A 25625-nucleotide genomic window follows, 5' to 3' on the forward strand; every position below is an offset into this window, starting at 1 on the left:
CATTATTGAGCTAAAAGTGCAATCAGTTTACCTAAAGCAATAAGAGAGATGTTACTATATGGGTAATTACTATATTGGTAGAGAGTCAAAATTAAATATGTAGAATATGGAAACAGTTTAGGACATGAATAGAGTCTTTTCATGAGCGTTAGTCAATATTTGTATTTCCCCCAAGATTTATTTTTATAGGGCTAGAGGGATGGCTTAGTGGTTAAGTGGGCTTGTTGCTTTTGAAGAGAACCCTGAAGAGAACCCCAGCCCCAGGGTCAGACAGCTCATAACTGCCTGTAACTCAGCCCCAGGAGATCTGGCACCCTCTGCTCTCCTTCTTGGATACCTGCATACACTTGGCATACACATAAATAAAAATAATGTAAATAAAATTTAAAATATTTATATTCTTGTATGTATGTTTGTCTCTGCTCACAGGAGTCAGAAGAAGGCACTTGCTGCTCTTTACTGTTGAGCCATTTTTCCTCTCTGTTAATCAGTATTTATAAAGTCATTATTATTGAACATAAGTACTAAGTATACATTAATTGCTTAGTGTTCTCTTCAGTCACTACAGCTATTACTTGGAGAGATAATGATGAGATTGGTGTTTGAAATTGTGAAAGTTTGCATTGCTTTTGAAATTACAGTGTTATTCCTATAGCTAGTTTATTTTACTCACCCTTGTGAGTAACACTCTGGAAATACTGGCTTTTCATTCAAGTCAGGTGAGTGAATCCAGAACTTATAGGTAAGTCATCTTTTCTTTGCCAAGGTGCTGGCACCACAGGTGCCACTGACCTAGAATATTAAAGCATATCCCAGAAAGAGTTTTATGGTTTTAATCTGAAACAAGATAAATTTTAAGGTCTTGAAAGGTGTTTAGCTTTCTTTAGTATCTAGATAGAGGTTCTTCTAGTGAAAGTGTAACTGTGTAATAGAAAGTTAAATTCTGGGCTTGGAGAGATGGCTCAGAGGTTAAGAGCACTGGCTGTTTATTCCAAAGGTCCTGAGTTCAATTCCTAGCAGCCACATGGTGGCTCACAACCATTTATAATGAGATCTGGTGTCCTCTTCTGGCCTGCAGGCTTACATGCATGAGGAATACTGTATACACTATACATAATAAATAAATCTTAAAAAAAAAAAAAAGAAAGGGGCTGGAGAGATGGCTCAGTGGTTAAGAGCACCGTCTGCTCTTCCAGAGGTCCTGAGTTCAATTCCCAGCAACCACATGGTGGCTCATAACCATCTATTGTGAGATCTGGTTCCCTCTTCTGGTGTGCAAGTGTACATGCAGGCAGAGCACTGTATATGTAATAAATAAATAAATCTTTAAAAAAAGAAAAAAAGAAAAGAAAGTTAAATTTCTTATAAATACTGGATAGAAGTATCAGAAATTGCATGGGAGGCAGTTACAATGGTAGGACTGATTGTAAAGCTGGGGAAGATCACATGAAAATGCTTGGGAAGTCTGTTCAGATTCTCATGACTTTGAGTATATATATTCATTCTTATTTTAAAATAAGATACAGAAAATTAGGGGCTGGTGATTAGACTCAGCAATTATGAGTGCTTATTATCCTTTCAGAAGACTGGAATTCAGTTGCCAGCACCCACATAGGATGGCTCACAACTATGTGTAAGTCTAGATCCAGGGGGTTTGACACCTTCTTCCAGACTCTCTGGGCACTTGCACTGCACTTATTACCACCTCTTGCCCCCAGTTAACGTAAAAATAAATTTTTAGGGGACTGAAGAAGAGATGGCTCATTTCAGAGCACTGGTCTCTGGCACAAGACATGCATGTTGTATGTAGGCAAAACACTTCATACACATAAAATAAAAAAATTTAAGCTTATTTTAAAAATATAGAAAATTAAAGTCAGTATCAGTTTAGTGTATGAGCCCAGAACAACCTTTAGAGAGAAAATGCGTGAGAGTCAGATCTTGGTGAGGTTTCTGCTGGTCTATTGGGGAAAAAGTGACAGATTTAAGGTAGATTTGTTAAGAAGAACTGGGGTCAAAAACCGTTTGAGAGAGGTGGAGAATTTGGAAATTAAAAAGGGGAACGTAAGCTGGGTGTGGTGGGAGCACGCTTTTAATCCCAGCACTCTGGGAGGCAGAGGCAGGCAGATCGCTGAGAGTTCGAGGCCAGCCTGGTCTACAAAGCGAGTCCAAGATAACCAAGGCTATACAGAGAAACCCTGTCTCAGAAAAAATAAAACAACAACAAAAAAGGGGAGTGGGAGGGGAATGTTAGAGAAGAATTGGATTTGAATCAAAGGCCAATAGCTTTTTTTTTTTTTTAATTTAAGATTTATTTATACAATATTATGCCTGCATGTAGGTCAGCAGGCCAGGAGAGGGCCCCGGATCTCATTATAGATGGTTGTGAGCCACCGTTTGCTGGGAATTGGACTCAAGACCTTTGGAAGAATAGCCAGTGCTCTTAACCTCTGAACCATCTCTCCAGCCTCTCAAAGGCCAATAACTTAGTATTTGAAATGCTATTTGAGGAACAGTAAAATGGATCAATAGATAAAGGCACTTGTCACAAAGCCTTGCAAGCTGACTTTGAACCATAGCTTGGAACCCTCATGGTGGAGAAGAGAACTAACTTCCACAAGTTGTCCTCTACACACTCAAAGTGGCATGTTCACCATGGATGCACAGAAACACAAGTAAATATATATGATGTATATATAATATATTTAATTTAAATAAACAAACTTTAATAAAAGATAGTATTTTAACTATACCCACAGAACGAAATTATTTTAATGAATTATGCTTTCTAGAATATTTTGTTAGTGAATGTTTAGCATTTGAAAACAGTATTTATTACAAATGAGTTAAATGGGTCCAGTAGTCTACAAAGGCATTAAAATAAGGGAAGGGCTATAAGAAAGATTAAAAACATTACAGTGTCAGTATCAGTGAGGTGACTTCATTTGTCGAAGATATTTCAGATAACAACGCTCTTTTCGGTAGGAAAGAGTAGTACAGGATCTAAATAGTTCAAGTTAAAATTAAATACAAATACATTTCTGAAAGCAGTTTATACCACTCAATCGCCCAGTGAGCTCTTAGAAGTCTGTAGGTTAACCAGCACTTGAGAGGCAGAAGCAGGTGAACTAATTAGTTCGACGCTAGCCTGGTCTACATTTCTAGTTTCAAGGTAGCCAGGAGTGTACGGTAAGACTGTGTCTCCAAAAGTTTATGGTTTAAGTCAAGGGGAAAAAGGTGAGAATGAAGCACAAACATAAAATGTATTTTAATAAAATTGTGGAAGAGGACATGCTTGAAAAGCCTAGGAACATAGAAATGTAAAAATTTCAAGCACAGAGGGAAATAATGTAAATAAAATTTTTTTAAAAGTTGTAGGAACTGTAGTAGCATTCATCTTTCTCTATTCTCTGTTTCTTGCTACTGTGACTTCTTCACCTTAATGGACTTCATCCCTTCCAACCATGGGGATCAAAGCAAATGCTTTCTTCCTCAAAAAATAGTTGCAACATCACAAGTGTAGCCAAACTTTAAGAGACAGTCCTATAACTAATGTCAGTAGGAAACTAAATGAACAAAAAGACCAAATAGCAAAGTGAAAAATGGACCACAAGCACAAATAGGTTTTGTTGTTGTTGTTGTTGTGTTTTTTGTTTTGTTTTGTTTGTTTTTTGGGGGGACAGGCTTCTCACCATGTAGCCCTGGCTTAGGTGAAACATTCTGTGCAAACCAGGCTGGTCTAGAAATTACAGATAGCTGCCTGCTTCTGCTGTGCTGCAGTTAAAGACGTGTGATACCCTTCTCAACACGCTTGCAGTTTTGGGCAGGTTCTCTGGCTAGTTTGTTCCTTGGATCCATTTGTCTCCACCTCACAGCCAGGCTTCAGGCACATTTTTTGGCCATTGCCTGGCTTTCTATGTTTTTACTGGGGACTTAAATATAGGTTCTCATGTTTGTATATTAGCACATTGCACTGTTTCCCCATACTGCTAATGAAAATTTAAAAGAGATTAGTGTGTGTGTGTGTGTGTGTGTGTGTGTGTGTCCGTCCGTCCGTCCGTCCGTCCGTCCTTCCTTCCTTCCTTCCTTCAGTCCATCCGTCTTACTGTTCTGTTGTTGTGAAGAGATACCATGACCATGGCAACTCTCTATAAAGGAAAGCATGTAATTGGGGCTGTCGTACAGGTTAAGAGGGTGGAACGCATGTCTGCAGGCAGGTAGGTAGACATGGTGCTGGAGAAGGAGCTGAGAGTTACACATCAGGATCAGCAGACAGCAGGAAGAGAAAGACACACGGTCTGGTTTGAGCATTTGAAACTTCAAACACCACACTTACTCCAACAAGGCCTTAAACTTAGAGCTCATATTTTCTTGGGCAAGGTGGAAGTCAGAAAGCTCCAGTGATTCTTTGGAGCTGGGATAAGTGACATGAGTGTACAGAACACCTCGTTTGTTACGTGGGTGGCTGTGATCTGAACTTCTGGCTTTCATGATTCAGTAAACAGCCTTAAACACTCTACCCTCATCAAATTCTTGTTAGAGCAATTAGTTGATATTTGTATTTTCTATTTATTTATGAAACAAGGTCTCATATAGGCCAGGCTGGTGTTCAACTCATTATGTAGCTATGATGACCTTTAACTTAAAAACAAAAAACACTTTATCGTTCTGAGACAGGATTTCTCTATGTAGCCCTGGCTGTCCTGGAACTCACTATGTAGCCCAGGCTGGCCTCAAATTCAGAGACCCACCTGCCTCTGCCTCCTGAGTGTTGCTGGCATCAAAGGTGTGTGACACCACTGCCTGGCTTTTCTTTTTTTAAATTTCAGTGTGCATTGGTGCTTTGAATGTATGTTCATGTGAGGTTGTGAGGGCGCCAAATCCTCTGGAACTGGAGCCACAGACAGCTGCATGGGTGCTGGGAACTGAATTTGGGCCCTCTGGAAGAGAAACCAGTGTTCTCAAACATGGGGCTATCTCTCTCTTGTACTCTTACTGTTTTGTTGTTGTTGTTGTTTTATTTTGTTTTAAACTGGCTCTTATTGTGTAGGCTTGGCTGGCCTGGAACTCACTTTGTAGATCAAGCTGGCTCCAGAGCGATTGCCTCCTGAGCACTGCCACCACACTTTGCTTTTAATTACATTTTTATTTATTTTGTTTAGGTCTGTGTATGCGCATTTATGTGCCATGGGCACTTGTGTAGAGGTCATAGGATAACCTGTGGAAATCAGTTCTTCTACTACATGGAGTCTTGGCTTTGAATTCAGGCCCTGTGGTTTAACAACTAGCGCCCATACCTGCCTAGACTTCTAACTGGCCTCAGCTCACAGTTCTTAAAATTCTGGAAGCTTCTGTTCTCTGATTTATTTAAGGCATTTAAAAATTCCCTTCTTTTATTTTCCAACATTTAATTGAATGCTAAATACTTTATTTTAATTCATGATCAGTTGAAAATACTTAGGTTGTGAATCTTTTAAAAACTTACTAACGAAGGTTTTATCATGTTGTATCTGGTTGGCCTTGCACTCTGGATCGTTTTCCACCTTCTACAGAAGAGTTCTGGGATAAGAGGTGTAGGCTATGATATTTGGATAGATTGTAATTTTGATCGCTACACAAAAAATGACTTTGTCTTTCTACTCTTTTAAAGTCATTTCATTTTTAATTTAATGAGTTTTAAAAGTATATATCTCCACCATACTTTTGTCAAACCTTTTACTTTTTACTTCTCAAAGTCTCCTTTTTAGGTTTGTCTCATGTAGACCCCATATTGCTGAGTCAAGGTTAGTCTTTTTGGACCCAATTTAAGATGCTTTTACTCATTCACATAATGTATATGTGAGTTTAATTCTTTAATATTAGTGTTTTCTGTTGTTGTTAGCTGTGTTTCTGCTTCCTTTTCATCATCTTTTAAAATTGCTTTTTAATTTGCTCTCATTCTTCTCCTTAGGAACATACTTTTTTTCATTTTTTAGCATACCATCAAATTTTGAATGCTTTTTTTTTTGTAATAAAACTAAGATGCAATGAACTGCTAACATGGTTAAATGCTGTCAAACCATGACATGTCAGTTGTAATATGCAGGAGATTTCAGATAAACAAAAATGTGAAAAGAGTGTGCTTTAGAACTGATGAACTTGGTAGTTTGAAATGCTGAAGCCTTAATACACTCGTCTGTTATATTTATCAAGTAGATTTTCTGAGAATGGTTGTTTGAATGCTGTATTCTCAGCATTCTTTTGTTTGAAAATACTATTCATGGCTTTCAAAGTGAAAGGATGTTTTATCTGGTTACGGAATTTGGAGCTACATTTCCCTTCATTAATACCAGACTGTTCCCCTGTCTTTTGGCATATAGGGTTACTGTAGAGAAGTCTGGGCCCAGCCTGACTGTTTTTTCCCCTTTGTAGGTGACCTATTTCTGCCTGGGTATTGGCAGATTTCTTTGTTTAGCTTGAAGTTCAGTAACTTCAGAATGTATCTCGGTCTTGGTGTGATTCTCTATTATATTTTCCTGTTAATGGTAAGCCATTTCAATCTGTGTGTTCAGGAAAGTTTCTTAGATATCTTTTAATATATATTAATTTTTCGATTTATTTTTCTTAAGCATTAGTTTTATAATTGCTCATCTTCATTGCCAGGTTTTCATTTCATATTTTCTAAATGCTGCCTTTGTTCTGTTCTGATTTATGTTATTTTCTTGATAATTTTTCCTAAGTTCTCATCAGTATCAGGACTGCTACTTATTTATTTTGTGTATGTGTGTGTGTGTGTGTGTTTTCATTTTATCAGTGGCTTTACTACTTTATTTAGTTTTTCTTTTGTATGTCTGAGCAGGCTTTTCAATTTACCTTATTTCTATTTACAAATGCTTTTACTACTTGTGGTTGAAAAAAAGGTAACGCTATGTTGCTTTGAGAAGATTGGTTCAAAACAGTCAAAATCTGTTCTCCCAAGAACACAAAAATGAATGATTAATAAATGAATTTTAATCAAGTCTTTGTGTCACTGAATTTTGTCAATGATGTGAGATCTGGAAAAAGCTTAATGATACTTCTTTCTGAAGATGCTTTAGTGCACATATTAGAATTCTGTTTGTCATGTGTGTATTTGTATATCAGTAAAGAGTGGTTAGTTACTTTTTACTTGTAATTAAATCATTAAAAGTCAATAAAGTTTTTTGTTGTTGTTGTTCTGTTTTTGAGATAGGGTTTTTCTATATAACTCATTCACTGTCTGGCAGTTATTTTTTTATTTAACAAGTTACTGTGTAGAGTAGATGGAATTCTTTGAGGTTATGGCTGACATGTTCTGTCATTGATGTGTACCACAATGAAAAGACCTGTAAGAATTTCTTCTAAATACCATTTTATTCTTTGTGTTATTCTAAGGAGAAAAAAAAGGAAGATGGTCAATAATGTGCTCCCGATCTTTATTCAGAGTTAAAGGCAATAGTGGACTTTGGGACCATGGCAAGTTGTGATTAATGAGTGAGATTTTTACTGTGACTTTAAATAAAAAGATCATCTCAACTTGTTGAGGCAACAGGTTCTCTCACGAGCAAGTTTGTTTTCATTTTCTCTGTCTCCTCTCTGAGATGCAAATATACTTCTCGCAATTTATTAAGGATTCTAAACTATTTTACTTAATTATCAATAATGTGATTTCTTCTATGATGTTACTTTTTTCCCCTTACTGTTCATAGTTAATTAAACACTCAACTGTCAGAGATAGTAGATCCCGGGGCTTCAGTAAACAAAAATTCATGTTTTAGGTGGAGTAAAGGAGTTAAACACAATTAATAATATGTAGTAGAATACTAAGTGGAAAGTAAAAAAGGAAAAGGTAATAAACTTTACTAAGAATATGAGAGTTTCAATTAAAGTTGGGGTGACTTGATTGAAGAATGAGGTAGTAAATGTGTAAAGCACAATATCTCCAAGGGGATATATATAGGCTTGAGTGTTACAGGAAAATGAGAGAATCAGTAGTTGAACTCAGAGACGGAAGGTTGGAATGGGATCCTGGTAAATTCTGAAGGACCTTGTTAGGCCCTCACTATATGAAGGGACTTTTTTTTTTCTCTTAAAGATTTAATTATTATTATGTATACAGTGCTTGCCTGAATGTACACCTGCAGGCACCAGATCACATTATAGATGGTTGTGAGCCTCCGTATGGTTGCTGGGAATTGAACTCAGGACCTTAACCTCTGAGCCATCTCTCCAGCTCCAGCCCTAGCCCTCACCATATGAGTAGCAGCATGATTTGGATTTATAGGGTGTTTTCTGACTGCTAGATAGATATAGAAGCAGTAAGGAAGACCAGGCAATGGTGGCACACGTCTTTAATCGCAGCACTTGGGGGACAAGGGGGCAGGAGGCCTCAGGCCAGCCTGGTCTACAGGAGGAGTTCCAGAACAGCCAGAACTACATAGAGAAACTCTGTCTCCAAAAACAAACAACCCCAAAATGAACAGTCTTCCCCCCATCCCCAAAGCCCAGTAAGGAAGGTATTTTGCCTAGCACCTCAGTATACACATTTAAGCAAATGCTTTATAACTGAAATGATACTTTTACCAACAGTACGGTGTTGTTTTTGTTAGAAAGAAATTCTGGCCAAATTACAGTACATTTATTTGATGATTGCACACCTTATAGTTGAGTAACACTGCCAAATAAGTTAGAGCATTGACTTAGGAAGTAGAATTACGGTTGTGTATTCAAGCAAAATGAACAAAATGTAAAATAAAAAAGAATAAAAGCTTAAAATCAATATTATATATTTTAGCTTAAGAATCAATCAAATACCTATAATTGTTCTATGAAACTGCTCCTAAAGAGTGCTGCTCTGTAGGGACAACCACTTTCATAAAATCTTTAAAAAAAAAAAAAAAAAAAAAAAAGGTTTCCTGGGGGTTTAACTCCATGCTTCTAAATAATATGTTTATACAGTGTCTATTTTTTTTTTTTTTTTTTTGGTTTATCAACTTTAGACATTCTCTCTTGACTTCTTGCTATGACAGATGTTTTCAATCCCACTTCTCACTACTGACTTCCTCGTTCATCAGTCACTGACCTGGCGCCTCTCTGGGGTTCTGCCCAGAAGATTTAGCTTCCTCCTTCGCCTCAGCCCCTCTGTGAGTATTTTACTCCCTCCACTTTGCTGACCAGTCATGTTCTTCCATCTGTCTCCATCCTTCAGAACCATGGGCAAGCTGTGTAGTCTTTGCAAAAAAAAATTTAAGCATTTTTATTGGCTTAGGTTCATATTGGCACTTTGGAACTCTTGAATATTAGGCCAAAATTTTGTTTTGTTTTGTAATGTATCTCTGTGCTTTAAAAATTTTGTTTTGCTGTTAAAATTTTTGGAAGATTTATTACATTTTTTGTATTTGATTTTATGTACATGAGTGTTTCGCCTGAATGTGTGTCTGGGCACTTCCTGTGTGCTTGGTGTTGATAGAGGTCAGAAGAGGTGTCAGGTGACCAGGAACCGGAGTTACAGATGAGTGTTAGCCACTGTGTGGATTTTGGGAACTGAACCCAGGTTCTCCACAAGAGCAACAAGTGAGCTTAATGACTGAGCCGTCTTTGTAGCCCCCACTGTGTGTTTTTTAAAGAGGTAGATATTTTTAGAGTATTTTGACCTTCAAACAACTAAAACTTCTCATGTCATCATCTACTTTTTCAAAGTTTACTAAGAAGATATATAATGTTGTTTCATATCCTGGTACTATAATATTTCTTTTTAATTTTTTAAAGTTGTAATTAAAATTATTTAAAGTAGCTGTATCTGGATTTTTTTCCAGTGAGAAATATTTTAATGTAATCTTTGGTTATTTTTCTTGTCATAAACTTCCAGGAATAGCCATTGCTAAGTCAAGAAGATAGACTTTTTAAAGTTTTGATTGCTTTTTAGAAAGGTTTTGTAGGATCTTTTTTCTTTTGTTTTTTTCATCTGTACTTTTGTTTGTTTGATTTGGTTTGGTTTTGGTTTTTGGTTTTTTGAGACAGGGTTTCTCTGTGTAGTAGTCTTGGCGATCCTGAACTCACTTTGTAGACCAGGCTAGCCTCTAACTCAAAGCTATCCACCTGCCTCTGCCTCCAGATTGCTGGGATTAAAGCTGTGCACCACCACCGCCCGGCCTTCACTTGTATTTCTTACAGTCAGGGAACAGCACAGTGAGGTTTGACAAAGACCTTAGACATTGCTGTATCTGTTATTCATAATGTTCACTGAACCATTAAATTCAGAGAAGACATTTTAACAATACACACAAGATATTGAAGTGCTTTTATAGACATCCCAGTATGTTGGGAGAGTATCCTATAATTTCAGCTTGTACATTTAAAAAATTAATTTGTGAGCCATGCACGGTGGCACACCCCTGTGATCCCCAGTACTTGGGGAAGCAGAGGCAGGTGGATCTCTGAGTTCAAGGGAAGCCTGGTCTACTATGGAAGTCCAGGACAGCCAAGGCTACGTAGAGAAACCATCTCAAACAAACAACTTAAAAAAAATAATTTGTGGAACTTATTTCTAAGTTTGTTGGGCATATTGTCATGTCCTAGCTTTGTTTCTCAGCAAGACAGCTAGAGAAGCCACCATTATTCTAATGGAGACCTTGGGTTCCTTACTCTGTAAAAGAATGGCTTGCAAGTTAGGGGAATGTAATGTTTGGATCCATTTGAAGTTATTTCAGCTTTCAGTGTCTTTAACAAGACTGAGAGAGGCCCCACAGCAGCCACAGGAGGAACTCACATAGACATATCCACATAAAAGAGTCTTTGCTCATTTGGCCTGAAGCTTACTATGTAGCTCAGCTTTGCCTTGGAGATTGTAATGTCTTATCCTCCTGAGTGCTAAGATTACAGGTATGAACCACCACACCTAGCTTTTTTTGTTCTGGGTTTTTTGTTGTTGTTGTTGTTGTTGTTTTTTGGAGACAGGACTTCTCTGTATAGCCTTGGCTATCCTGTACTCACTTTGTAGACCAAGCTGTCCTTGAACTCATAGTGATCCACCTCTGCTTTCCTGAGTGCTGGCACTAAAGCACATCTAGCTTCTAAAAATTTTTATAGGGGCCTAGAGAGATGGCTCAGCAGTTAAGAGCACTAGCTGCTCTTCCAGAGATCCTGAATTCAATTCCCAGCAACCACATGATGGCTCACAACCATCTATAATGGCATCTGATGCCCTCTTCTGGTGTGCATGAAGACATAGTACTTATATACATAAAATATATACATAAACAAATCTTTTAAAATAACTTAGGTATATAGTTTAATGACTGAGTGAGGTAGCATAAATCTTTTATCCCAGTACCCAGGAAAACAGAGGCAGAGATTGAACTCAAAGAATCAAAGATTGGCAGTAAAAGCACCTTTACTTGAACCTTTTTAAAAAAAAACATTCTGTAAAGTGAGAAAACTCAGGAATCAAAGAGCCATCAGGTTCAGATTGAGGAGTAAATGGAGTAGTCATCTCCGTATAAATGCCCTATTTTAAAATAGCTTGTTGTTTTACCTTCCTTTCTCTCATCCCATGTTGTAAAGAATTTCCCTCCACTTTGGAAAGGAAACTGTTAAACAACGTGAGAATGTCAGAAGTCTAGATCAATAGATGATGAATAGGATTGAAATGTAATAAAATCTTAGAGAATGGATTTGGTCTGTCAAAAAAAAAAATTGTTTACATCCCATGAGAGAGTAGAGGCTCAGAAAGGCCTTTCCTTTTTAAAAGTTGTAGAAAACATTTATACCAGGCAGCTTATTGTTTTGAAGTATATGGTTTGGTGACATTAAGTATGTTCATATTGTACAATTGTCACCACCATCTAGAAAGTTTGTTTAAAGTGTGAATTAAGGAGCTGGGACTGTAACTCAGTCAGAATGTTTACCTTACATGATTTGATCCCCAATGCTGTATAACCTAAACTTGGGCACTAACTCAGCAGGAGGATCAGAAGTTTAAGGTGCCAAACAGAATTGCAGGCCAGCTTGGGCTTTATGAGACTATCTCGGAAGGAAGGAAGGAAGGAAGGAAGGAAGGAAGGAAAGAAGGAAGGAAAGGAAAAAGAAAAAAAAAAGTTGGCCAGGTGTGGTAGCACACATCTTTAATCCCAGCACTTGGGAGGTAGAGGCAGGTAGACCTATGTGGGTTCAAGGACAACCTGGCTGCACAGAGAAACCCTATCTCCAAGGGAGGAAAAAGTTGATTAGCTTAGTAGGCATGGTGGCACATACCTTTAATACGGTAGTTTTTTGTTTTTGCTGTGGGGTATTGTTCTTTCTTTCTTTCTTTCCTTTCTTTCTTTTCCTTCCTTCCTTCCTTCCTTCCTTCCTTCCTTCCTTCCTTCCTTCTTTCTTTTGTTGGACTAGTTCTTTTCCTTGCTCTAACTTGGTTTATGGTGGCCTATTCAGATTCTTGGACTATTTTTATTTTCATGTGTGGTTGTTTCATTTTGTTTTGAGACAGGATTTCTTTGTATAGCCCTGGCTGTCTTGGACTCAATCTGTAAACCAAGCTGGCTTTGAATTTCACAGAGACCCACCTTCCTCTGCCTCCGTAGCGCAGGGATTAAAGGTATGTGCTACTTGGCTTTATGTGTTTTCTTACTAGATGACTTTGTAGACGTTTTGTTGAGATTGTAAATTCATTTTTAATTTTTTATATTTATCTGTGTATTTTCTTTTGCTGTGATAAAATACCTTAGCCAAAAGCAACTTAGAGAAGGAAGAATTTAATTTGACTGTTGATTCCAGGAATCTATATGTAAGGTTTGGGAACGTGGAGCCTGGCAGCACATGGCAGCAGAAAGCGGAAAGATTACAGCTGTATTCAAAGGCAGGAAGCAGAAAGAACAAGAGCAAAATATAAGGGGAGGTACAGTTAAATAATATCAAAAATTCACCCCTTAGTGATATGCTTTCAGCAAGGTCACATCTCGTAAAGTTTTCGTAACATCTCTAAAACAGCAATGTCAACTGTTGACTCATGTTCAAATACATGGGTCTGTTGATAACATTTTAATTTAAACCACCACAATGTGTTTATTATGTGTCTGTATGTGCTTATGTTGGGGGGTTAGAGCACAACTTGTGGAAGTTTGTGTTCTCCTTCTACCGTGTGGTTTCAGGATTTGAGATGAATGGGCTTGTTGGAAACCCACTGAGCCATCTCACTATTCCAAATTCACCTTTTTACATTTGTTTAATAATTGTTTTCTGTAGTTAGCTGAGAAAATCGATTGCTATGTTGCAGTTACATAAACTGCTTAATCATTGACCTTTATTTAATTTAAGTATTCTTGTAGGTTTGTTTGTTTGTTTTAGTACCAGTGATTGAACCTAGATCCTTAAACGTGCTAGATGAGTTTGCCAGAGATATAGGGCTACTCTGTCTTTTCCTTTTTTTTCCCTTTGTCTTTTCTCTTCCCTTGTTTTCCCCTCTTTTTTCTTTTTAGGCAGAGTCTGAATAAAATTGCCCAGGCTGACTTTGAATTCACTCTGTAGTCCAGATAGGTCGTGAACCTTGGTATTCTCCTCCTTTAGGCTTCCCTAGTTGCTGGGATCATAGCCCTGTCTGTGCAACAATGTCTACCTATTGTTTTCTAAAAGTTAATTCTATATTAAAATATTTATTGTTACTTTATGAGTGTTTGCCTTCATGTCTGTCTGTCTGTCTAAGGAAGCCAGGAAAGAGCATTGGGTTCCCTGGAACTGGAGTTACAGATGGTTGTGAGTTTCCATGTGGGTGCTGGGTATTAGGCAAGAGCACCGAGAAGTACTGTGCCATCTGTCCAGTCCTCCTTATTGTTTTTTTGTTCCTTTTGTTTTTGGAGATATGGTTGTCTTGGCTGTCCTGGACTTGCTTTATAGACCAGGCTGCCTCGAACTCATAGAGATCTGTCTGCTTCTGCCTCCCAAATGCTGGGATTAAAGGCGTGTGACAGCACACTGGGCCTTAAAGATAATGATGGTACATCCCCTTAATCCCAGCATTTGGGAGACAGACGTAAGTGAACTCTTGAGTTCAAAGCCAGGAACGTTGTCTCAAAAAACATTTTAAAAATTGTGTGTGGGGTGTGTGAGTGTGTGTGTGTGTGAGTATACATGTGTGCATATGTGTACATGTAAAAGCCAGAGGACAACCTCTCCTGTTGTCTTCAGGGAACTTTCCATTTCCTTTGAGACTAGGTGATGAGTGAGCCGCAGGGATCCTCTAGCTTTGGCCTCTCCAAGGCTGGGATTATAAATGTGTGCCATTACGTAACCATGGTTATTCTGTGTAGGCTCTAGGGATCAGAGTTAGATTCTGGTGCTTACAAGTGCCTTACTGGGGCTGGACCCATCCTCTTTTTTTTTTTTTCTTTTCTCCCCTTTTAAAAAAAGATTTATTTATTATGTATACAGTATTCTGCCTGCATGTACCCCTGCAGGCCAGAAGAGAGCACCAGATCTCTTTATAGATAGTTATGAGCCACCACATAGCTGCTGGGAGTTGAACTCATGACCTCCAGTCATGAGTGCTTGCTTTGCAACTTATCTTTCATTTTATCTTTTTTTAAAATCAGTATTTGCTTTGTATATTATCTCTTTGTATTTTTATGAATATTCTATAGTTAAATGAAAACAGATGTCTACTTAGTTATATAAATGTTTTTACTTTATTCAAGTTGATATATTTCTATGTAGGTGACGTCATTCTGACTATGACTTGAGTTTTCATGTCATGCTTATTGCAACAAAAAAGTTGAGCCAAATTATTTTGCTTCTTACCAATTTAATTTTTAAATAAAAGCAGTATCTTGTGGAGCAATGTAATCCTAGCACTCTGTGAGGCAGAGACAGGCCTTTCTCTGTGAGTTCAAGGCCAGCCTGGTCTACAAAGCAAGTCTAGGACAGCCAAGGCTACATAGAGAAACCCTGTCTTGAAAAAACCAAAACAATAACAGTAACCCCCCCCCAAAAAAAAAAACAAACCCAGTTATCTTGGTAATTAATTATTAGTCAGTCAGTTTACAGTTATGGAGGTTGAACTTTTTTTAATTATTTATTTGTGTGACTGATTTGCCTGCACATATCTTTATACATTGTATACATGCCTTGTACCCACAAAGATCCTGAAGTTTGGAATTACAGATTGTTATGAACCACCTTTTGGGTGTTGGAACCAAACCTAGGCACCTTCATAAGCCACAAGTATTTTTTTGTTGTTGTTGTTGTTGTTGTTTTATTTTTTTATTTTTTGAGACAAGGTTTCTCTGTGTAACAGCCCTGGCTATTTTGGAATTCTTTTTGTAGACTCAGATCCATCCGTCTGCCTCTGCCTCCTGAGTGTTGTCTGCAACAAGTATTCTTAACTGCTCTTCAGCCCCTGTGTATATTTTTAGGTGTGTCATAATTGATTTAGTTTTGTGTGTCTATATGGACTCAGAAACTATCATCTGAGTTTCTATTACAAAATTCATTTTCAGCAGTTACAAGAACCAGGTGGAAAGATGGCTCACTGGGCAAGGGTTCCTGTCTCCAAGCCTGACCACCTGAATGTAAAAAAGAAAAACTTAAGAATCAAATCCTAAGGTTCATTCACAATTCTTATTATCGCCATCCTAGTTTGATTTCTTTGGTTTCCTCGTTCTTTATATCACACCTTTTTTTTTTACATTTATTTATTTATTTATAATCCTGTAGTTTTGTCACTTACCAGCTATTTGAATTGATACAAAGAAATTTGAGGCCAATCTGATTCTTCTATAAAAAATAAATTTCATGTTCATCAGTGTATTGGTGTTCTTCCTGCATGTATGTCTGTGTAGGTGTCAGATCCATTGGACCTGGAGTTAAAATTTTGAGCTGCCATGTGGGTGCTGGGAATTAAACCTTGATCCTCTGGAAGAGTAGCCAGTGTGCTCTTAACCGCTGAGCCATTTCTCCAGCTCTGCCAAATTGATTCTTTTGCTCACATTTTTTACTTGTTTTCTCTTTTTACTGATTACCTCTGTTATTGCTTAAAGTTTAGTACTTCTTGCTCAAGATATATTTTGTTTATTCTATATTCTTATTTTCTTGTGGATTGGTTTAGGCTGTATTTAGTATGGAAAACTTATAAATACGACTTTTAAATATTCTAATCCTTTTAGGAGCATCAATTTAACTTTCACAATTTTTAATTTATGTGTGTGTTTGCTTTCATATATGTGTCATGTATTGTATATTATTGGTGCCCCACAGAGGTCAGAAGAAGGCACTGAATCTCCTGAAAGGTTTTGAATCGTTGTTGTGGATACTGTTGTGGCTATTACTATTATAGATATTTCACAAAATACTGTGGAAACAGTACTTTGAAATACTGTAGTGGAATTGAACCTGGTTCCTCTGCAAGAACAGGCGCTTTAACCAATGAGTCATCTCTCTAGCTCTAACTTTTATATTATTCTTTTCAACTACATTTTAAAAATAAACATATATACTGAGTCTTATTGTCAGCATTTTGAGAAACAGGTATAGGAGATAGCTTCACATTATCAACCTCAACAGCTTAATACATTCCCAAAGAGTTTTAGAAAAATTGACTCAACCCAAACCAGGATTTGTGGATTTGAGACTGAAAAGAACCAGGACTAGGCAGCTTATTATAAAACAGTTCCTGATTTTAGTAAACATATTTTCAATATAGGTTTAAGCATAAGATTTAGAAAAACTTGTTCAGAAGACATATTAGTCATATATAGGACTTTTGGTAGGATTTGAAGCTAATATCAGTGACCGAGTGGCTTCTGTGGGACAGATGCCTTGTAGGTTTACAATTGATATGTAGAAGTCTTTCCCACAGGAACATTGGAAGTTAGGATATCTTTACTGTAAACAGGGAGGGAAGGGAGGGGCTTACAGCAATTCTCATTAGAAAGAAGATGGCTAGTATTTTTCTCAACGTAGGTGGGAACTATAGGCTTGTTCTTGAGGTTCTAAAGAATACTATTTCTTAGATTATAGGAAGACAGTGGATGATTAACATTTTCTATATCCTAAAATGGGACAGTATTTTGCATTAAATTGTCTTTTTGTGATGAGGAAATGACTCAGTCAGTAAATTGCCAGTTACATAAGCATGAGAAGACCCCAATTTGGATTCCTTGCAGGCATGTTAGGATTGGTGCATATATTTTAAGTCTGTGCTGGAGGGGTGGAATCAGGTGGAGCCCTGGAACTCATTGGCTAGCCTTCTTAGCCAAATCAGTGACCTCCATGTTCAGTGAGAGACCCTGTCTCAAAAAATAAAGTGGAGAATAATTGAGATCACCAGGTGTTGGCTTCTGACTTACGAATGCACGCACGCACGCACACACACACGCACACACGCTCCACCTCCTTTCTGTTTTGGCAGTACTCCTATGGGTTTTATCCTACCTTATGGATAAGAAAAATGAAACTTGGAAAAAAAAGAGAAATGACTTAATTTGACAAAGATAAGGAGAATTGAAATGCAAACCCAGTCCTGACATATATAATACCATATACTACATATAGCATCTTAAACTGTGGCCCAAATTTCCTGTTGTGAAGTGAAAATTCACACTTCCCCCAAATGCCTTATTTATCATAATAATTAGTGAATCAAAGTAGGGTTCATGTTTAAAATCTCAGCAGAGAAATATGCTGATGCTGTTGCATTTGAGCACAACTGCAACATATCAAGGGCTTGAAAAGAGCCAGATCATCAGTACATGTTTAGAGAATATATATAACAGTTATTTACGTTTGTAGGGAGAGATAAAGAATGAGAATTTGGACAACTTCAACAACAAAATAGTCTTATTTAATCTGACAGATCAGGGTTTGTTACACCATGGTCAGATGTAATATTGCAGGTGTTAGTTTTTTTGTTTTTGTTTTTTTTTTTGTTTCGTTTCTCTGTGTAGCCTTGGCTGGCCCCAGCTCGCTTTGTAGATTAGGCTGGCCTGGAACACACAGCAATCAGCCTGCTTCTGCCTCCACGAGTACTGGAATTACAGGGGCGTGCCATGGTTCCTGGCTTAGAATGTCATTGTTATTCTAAGAATGCAGTCAGGAATTTTGTCCAGAAAATCTCTTTGGCAGAATATTGAAAAACCTTTACAGATAATGTATCTGACTGATTTTGTCTACTCCATGTTCCAAATGGTTTTTAGTTAGGAAATCAGCTTAGCTGTAGACTATGACTCAATGTTAAAAAAAAGAAAATCTAATTGTCAGCAGTTTTAATGTTGATTAATAATCTATAAAGATGATTAGGTTGATATTTTTAAAATCTGTAGTAGAAATGTAATAAAATCTTTGTAGTTGTTTGTTGGTATATCACTATATATTATTTATTTATATATATTATATATATTTATATATATTAATTATTTTTCTATTGCTGTGATAAAACACCATGACCTAGGCAGTTAATAAAATAAAGTGTTTAATTAGGTTTATAGTTCCATAGGGTTAAAGTCAGGCTGGTTGAGTAAAGGCATGGTAGCAGGAACAGCTGAGAATTTAAGTCTTGAAACTCAAAGCCCACTGCCAGTGACATACCTCCTTCAGTAAGGCTGCGCCTCCTAATTCTTCCCAAACAGTCCTTCAAAATAGGAACCACGTATTTAAACATGAGCCTGTGAGGGCTGTTCTCATTCAGACCACCTCTGATATTTTTCCAGTATTGATTATTTAATGAAGATTGAGGAAAGTAATTTTTTTATAGTTATATTAACTAGATATGTAGCAATTCCTGTTATAGAGTGGTAAAAGAATTTTGATAAGTCATACATTACTTAAGAGTAACTGCATAATTAGTTTTAGTTTTTTCAAGACAGAGTTTCTTTGTGAAGCTCTGGCTGTCCTGGACTCACTTTGTAGACCATGCTGGCTTTGAACTCACAGAGATCTACTTGCCTCTCTATTCCCAGTGCTGGGATTACAGGCATGTTCCATCACACCCAGCCTTACATAAAAGATCTTATCTTAGCAATTCAAAAAAATGTGCATAGTCTTAACACTTCTGTAACTCCAATTCTCTAAAGTGAGGCAAGATTACAAAACTAAGGCTAGCCTGGACTACATAGTGAGACTGTGCCTCAGAAAACCAGAAACATGCAAAAATTAAGGGGTGAATTCAAAGCAGCTGCTGTAAAGATGGGTGTCTAATTGCGGGGTGGGATGCATGACTTTAATCCTAGCACTGGGAAGCAGATGCAGGCTAGACAGGCATACACAGTGAGACAGCTGTCTAGCCAGGCGTGGTGGTACACACCTGTAATCCCAGCACTAGGGAGGCAGAGGCAGGTAGATGGCTATGAATTCGAGGCTAGCCTGGTCTACAGAGCTAATTCCAGGACAGCCAAGGCAACACAGAGAAACCCTGTCTCGAGAAACAACAACAAAAAGTCTATTCCTATTTATTATTATTATTGTTAAACAAAAACCAAAATGACAATTGGTTTATTAGTATCTAATAATAACCAGGTTTGTTTGTTATGTTACTTATGTATTTAAACATATTTATCTATCCTTTATGGTTATTATTCATTGTAACAAATTGTAACATTTTTGGCCAGTAGAGGCCCCATCAAGTTGGCTCTTGAGTTCTTTATACAGGACCACAGTACTATCTGATAGCTTTTGATTTGTTGGGTATTGAGAAGAGCAGAACACTTTTGTATGTTTGTTTTGTTTTTCGAGACAGGGTTTCTCTGTGTAGCTTTGGCTTTGTAGACTAGACTGGCCTTGAACTCACAGAGATCTGCCTGCCTCTGACTCTTTGAGTGCTGGGATTACAGGCATGCATCACCGTGCCTGGCTTTTAATGCCTTAGACTTAGAATCTGTTTTTGTTGTTGTTGTTGTTGTTTGTTTTTTTTCTTTTTTTTTTTTTCTTTCACAAAGCCCTGTTCCTATTAGCTGTAAATTTACATTAGACCATATTGTGGATACTAGGATTGTTCATCATACTAAGCTTTTAAGTGTACAAGCCCAGTTGTTAAAAGTATTTTATGGAATTTATATTGATCCTAGTAATTTGTGTTTGTTCACTTTTCATGATTTCACCTGTTTTGAGACAGGTCTTAGAGGCTTGCCTGGTACTCTTGGGTCTTCTTGCCCCACCCTCCAAGTGCAGGCCTTAGAGGCATACACCATTACATGTTCTCTTTTGGTCTTTGTGGGGTCTGTGCTTCCCCCATCCCAAATTAGTTGATTATTTTTGAAGACATGGTCTGACTCTATAGTAGGACTACAAGAGAAGACCCTATTTAAAACAGCAGCAGCAGTAACAACCAATATAGTGTCATGTATCTATATTTAGCAAAGAGGATAAAGGTTAAGACCAGCCAAGACAAGATTATGTCAAAACACTGAAAACCTGACCAAATAAAACTGCTTGATTGAATTTCACTTGACTGTGGCTATCTATGACTACTGCAGTTTTATCTACTGCCACTTTATAGAAACAACTTGTATATAGAAACTCTTGTACTTTTCTACCTCACTTTTCTCTTAGCTTAGCGTTTGTGTGTGCGTGTGTATGTGTAGATTTATCTTTACTGATTATGCTGAAGGCAGTTTTGGCCTTAGTTTAGAGACCTTCTTTATTCTGTAGAAGTATGAACTTACCGTTGTTGGCTATTTGCTCTGCTATACATGTTACTAGCTTCTTTGTTACAAATTTCCTGGTTTCCTCTTTGGCAAAGCCCTAATATATTGCTGAGGATGTCACTCAGTAGTAGAATGCTTGCCTAGCATATGTAAGGGCCAGAGTTCAGTCTCTAATTCTGCAAAGACAGCCTGCCTCCCAACATAAACATACACACCGTATGTGCTATCATTTTTTCCCTTACCCCGTGTTTCCTATTTTAGTATCTTTGTGTTATTTTAAGAACTAAGAGGGAGATTGGGGTGGGGTGGGATGCACACCTGTAGTCTCAGCACTCAGGGAGGCAGAGGCAGGTGGATCTCTGTGAGTTCCAGGACAGCCAAGGCCACACAGAAACTGTCTCAAAAAACCAGCCAACCAACCGAAAAAACCAAAACAAAACAAAAAAAGAATTAAGGTGGGATTTACTATGTTAAAATGTGCCATTCAGAGCCGGTTAGTATATTTACAATATTATACAACCACTAACCTTTTCTTGTCTGTCCTTCCTTCCTTCTGTCCTTCCATCCTTCCTTCGTTTTTCAGGCCACCTTGTCTGGTCCTTTTCTAGTTTCAAAAGCATTTCACTGCTTAATACCTTATATACCCTTGAAATAATCACACCTACTTTACATATTTAGCTCTTGATGTTATAGCCAAGGGCTAGCCTCACACTCGTCTTGCTGGTGTTATAAGTATGCACTAACATGCTTGTTTTTTCCCTTTTTGAGACAGGGATTCTCTGTGTAGCCTTGGCTGTCCTGGACTCACTTTGTAGGTCAGGCTGGCCTCAAACACAGAGATCCACCTGCTTTTGTTTCCCTGAGTGCTGGGATCACAGGCATGCACCACCACTGGGAGATTTATTTATTTATTTATTTTTAATGTGGGTTTGTGTATTTGAGGCCAGAAGATGGCATTAGCTCCCCTGGAGCTGGAGTTACACCTGATGTGGGTGTTGGGGATCAAACTCAAGTCCTCTGTGACTGCTGTACCATTTCTTAATTGCTGAGCCATCTCTCCATCTTCTAAGATTGCTTTTTGAAAACTTAAATCTCCCAAGCTTATCCTATTTTCTTGAAAATGTATTAAGAACAGCCACTCTCCAACTCTTCCAGGGGTTATCATTACCCCATGGATGAAGTTGAAACTTAATATGGCTAACAAGGAGCTTTTAGCCTCTAACTTTTCTATTTTGTCTTGTTTCATTTGTGCCTCTTTGTTTAGTCATAGGTCCATCTCTTTATTGTAGATAATTTGTATGTCTATTTCCCTCTTGCCTAGCATATGCAAAGTCCAGAGTTTAGTGTCTAAACTCTGCAAAGACAGCCTTCTTCCCAAACATGAACATTTACAGCATATGTGTTATCTACAGTTAAGATTAAATCATTTTTCCCTTCCCTTCAAACCTTTCTTCCCTCTATTCCCCCCTTCTTTCCCTCTGAGACAGGTTCTCTCTATTTAGTCATGGCCAGTTTGGAACTTAGATATCCACCTACCTCTTCTAGGATAAAACATGTGCACTCTTCTGTTCTTCGGTGTACACCCCCACGCCCCTCCCCCCTTCCTTTGAGACTAGATGTCACAATATAAACCTGGCTGGCCTTAGATTTTTGGTTTTTCTCCAGTCTGTAAAGTTCTGGAAGTATAGGTATCTGCTACCACACCAGCTCCTTTTTATAGCTATTGATTGTTAAATGTTCTTTTGTACTTCATTTACCCCCATTTCTTGTACTACTTTAGACCTCTTTCTTATACTACTTCTAGATCACCTGTTACACGTTGCCATTACTTCCGTATTTTTAAGAGAACAATGAACTCATGATAGTCAAATGCTAAGTAATACACTATAATAGGCAGCAACTATAATGAATAGGAATTTTAGCAGAACTCAGGGGTTATTTAGTAGTTACTGAAGGAAGGTCTCACAGAGATAGGGGTGTAGTACTTGAGCTAGACTTCGAAGAAATCATTCTTGAAAATATGATGATGTCAAGTATCCATCTATACCTAACAATCCACACCAGGGCAAACCCTGTTAAAAGTGAGGTGGCAAACATTTTTCTGACTTGCTTTTACATAGCAATGGGCACAATATCATGTTGGTATGAGAAAAACATGTGCAGATGTTTCAGAATTTAGGGTACGTTTTTAAAAGTGAGAAGCAAGCTGTGGTGTACACCTTTAGTCCCAGCACTCAGGGAGGCAGAAGCAGATGGAGTTTGAGGTCAGCCTCAGCTGTAAAGTGAGTCCAGGACAACCAAAGCTACACAGAGAAACCCTGTCTTGAAAAAATAAAGAAACGGAGAAGCAGTGCTGAATTTTCAAGGATTATTTTGTACCTATATGCTTATTTCTAAGTTACCTACTTATGAAATTTCATTAGAGTTTTGCTGTAAATTGCTCAAGATGAAAGTTTGAGACCTGAGTTTGGAGTTCCACATCCATATAAGGCTTGGTGCAGTAATACTTGTGTATAGCCCAGCATTGGGGGCATAGGTTCATACCAGTGACCCACTAACCAAAACACTATATCTTTTTTTAAAAAATCTATTCAAAAGGAAAAAAAAACAACAGAAGCCGAGTATTTTAAAATTGTTTTGTTTTGTTTTTCTGAGGTAGGGTTTCTCTGTGTAGCCCTAGCTGTTTTGGACTCACTTTGTAGACCAGGCTGGCCTCCAACTCACATTAATCAACCTGCTTCTGCCTCCAGAAGTGCTCGGATTATAGGTGTGTGTGCCACCACGCCCAGCTTTACTATGTTTGTTTTTGTTTGTTTGTTTGTTGGTTGGTTGTATCTTGGGGTGTACATTACTTTCCTGCTATGACAAAGTAATTCATTAAAACAATTTAAGAAGTGTATTTCAGTTTGTGGTTCATCAGTTGTGTGTTCACTGTGTAGTTCACCATGTCTGGGAAGATGTAATAGCTGGAGTGTGACAGCAAGCAGTACTACGATGGCTAGGGGTATGAATCCTGGTACTCTTTCTGTCTGTCTCTGTTCATGTGCCCCTCCCCCTCCCATGTTTAAACACACTTAGACCACAATGTATAGAATGGTCCCAACCACATTTCAAGTTAAACTGTTTTGGAAACACCTTCAGACATGCACAAGAGGTGTGTTTCCCAAGTGATTGCAAATTCAAGTAGGTTGACAAATGAAGATGGACCTGACTGATCAGTGTATAAAGTTATAGTTGTTGTGCTAAAACTACCTTTGATTGCTCAAAAAGTCAGTGTTTTCTCAGTTACCAGTACACTCTCTTTGGCATTTTATAGTACCCTGTGTTACATTACATTTGCTTCCATGATTAGATGGCCTATCTCACGGATGATGGCAAGTGCTGTACGAGAATCATGCACACATTTAGATTTCTGCCAAGTCCTCTCTGAACATGTTTTGTCCTCACTCACTGCCCAGTTTGTATCATTCAGACCTCAGCTCTCTTGACGGATTTTGGTACTTTTTCTAATATTGATGTGTATGTTTACTATTATGATTGTGGTGGTGGCTTCAAAGGTGATAGTATATTAAAATCCATCAAATCATATAGTTTGTGTAGATATCTAATGTCAGTTATACTTCCTTAGAGCTATTACCTACCTATCTTAACTATTTTAGTTTTTGAGAGAGAGAGAGAGAGAGAGAGAGAGAGAGAGAGAGAGAGAGAGAGAGAGAGAGAGAGAGATATTGTGTGTGTGTGTGTGTGTGTGTGTGTAACAAAGCCCTGGATGTCCTGGACTCTTACATAGACCAGGCTGGTCTCAAACCTCACAGAGATCTGCCTGCCTCTGCCTCCCAAATATAGGAATGCACCACCATGTCTGACCTAAGTCCTTATTTTATTAAGCCTCATCTCTATAAACTTTATGCTCCTTCTCACCTGCTCTTTGATGATCCTTTGCTGGTCTTTGTTTCCCTACCTTATTACTAGGTCCTGGTCTCTATTCTTATTTGTTGCCCTCATCATCACTCTCCATGCCAGAGCACTGTTTATAAGAGAAAATCTCATCATGCCATTGGTATTTTGTAGGCACCAGCTATTTTTAGAAAGCTATTTGTAGCCTGGCAAGGAGGCACATGACTGTAATCCTAGTACTTGGGGAGAGAGAGGCAGGTGGATTTCTGTGAATTTGAGGCCAGCCTGGTCTACAAAGTGAGTCTAGGATACCCAAGGTTACACAGAGAAATCCTGTCTCAAAAAAAACCAAAACCAGAGCCAGGCGTGGTGGCGCACACCTTTAATCCCAGCACTCGGGAGGCAGAGGCAGGCGGATCGCTGTGAGTTCGAGACCAGCCTGGTCTACAAAGCGAGTCTAGGACAGCCAAGGCTACACAGAGAAACCCTGTCTCAAAAAACCAAAAAACAAACAAACAAACAAAACACCAAACCAACCAACCAACAAAACTATTCCTGTTGAAAGCTGTGGCAGACAGAGGGGTCAGTACACATATGCAGAAGAGAGGGAGCCTCCTCTCTTTGTGCTTGGAGACTTTCTGGTCCAACCAAGAACTCCACCTGGAGATATTTGTATCTAGAGGCATCATGGCAAATAGCCAGATGCTGGTGTAAGAGTTGATAAACCTAACAATTCCAATAGAAAGGTGCTTCTCGTTTGTGAAGAAATTGTCCTAAAGACTATAGCAAAAACTTGCCATTTGATTTAATTAGACTTGGTTTTCTTTGAACTAAAATAAATCTCTGGTGACTAGGCCTTATTTACATCTTTTTTTGGTTTTTCAAAACAGCGTTTCTCTGTAGCCTTGGCTGTCCTGGACTCCCTTTGTAGACCAGGCTGGCCTCTCACAGAGATCCACCTGCCTCTGCCTCCAGAGTGCTGGGATTAAAGGCATGTGCCACTATGCTCGACTTTATTTACATTTTAATAGGCTCTCTTAAAACCTACTTAGAATGCTAAGAGCTTGGTTGGGTCCTAGGGTAGATGCAGTAAAACAGAACAATTCC

General features: G+C 38.1%; 1 protein-coding gene across 1 annotated transcript in view; it reads left to right on the forward strand.

Moving 5' to 3' along the window:
* UBE2G1 (ubiquitin conjugating enzyme E2 G1) overlaps nucleotides 1-25625 on the forward strand; it is a 70955-nt gene that overhangs the window by 24681 nt on the left and 20649 nt on the right. The window lies entirely within an intron of this gene.

The sequence above is a fragment of the Acomys minous genome, assembly GCF_964271855.1.
Source record: "Acomys minous genome assembly, chromosome: 12".
In the NCBI taxonomy this organism is placed as follows: Eukaryota; Metazoa; Chordata; class Mammalia; order Rodentia; family Muridae; genus Acomys; species Acomys minous.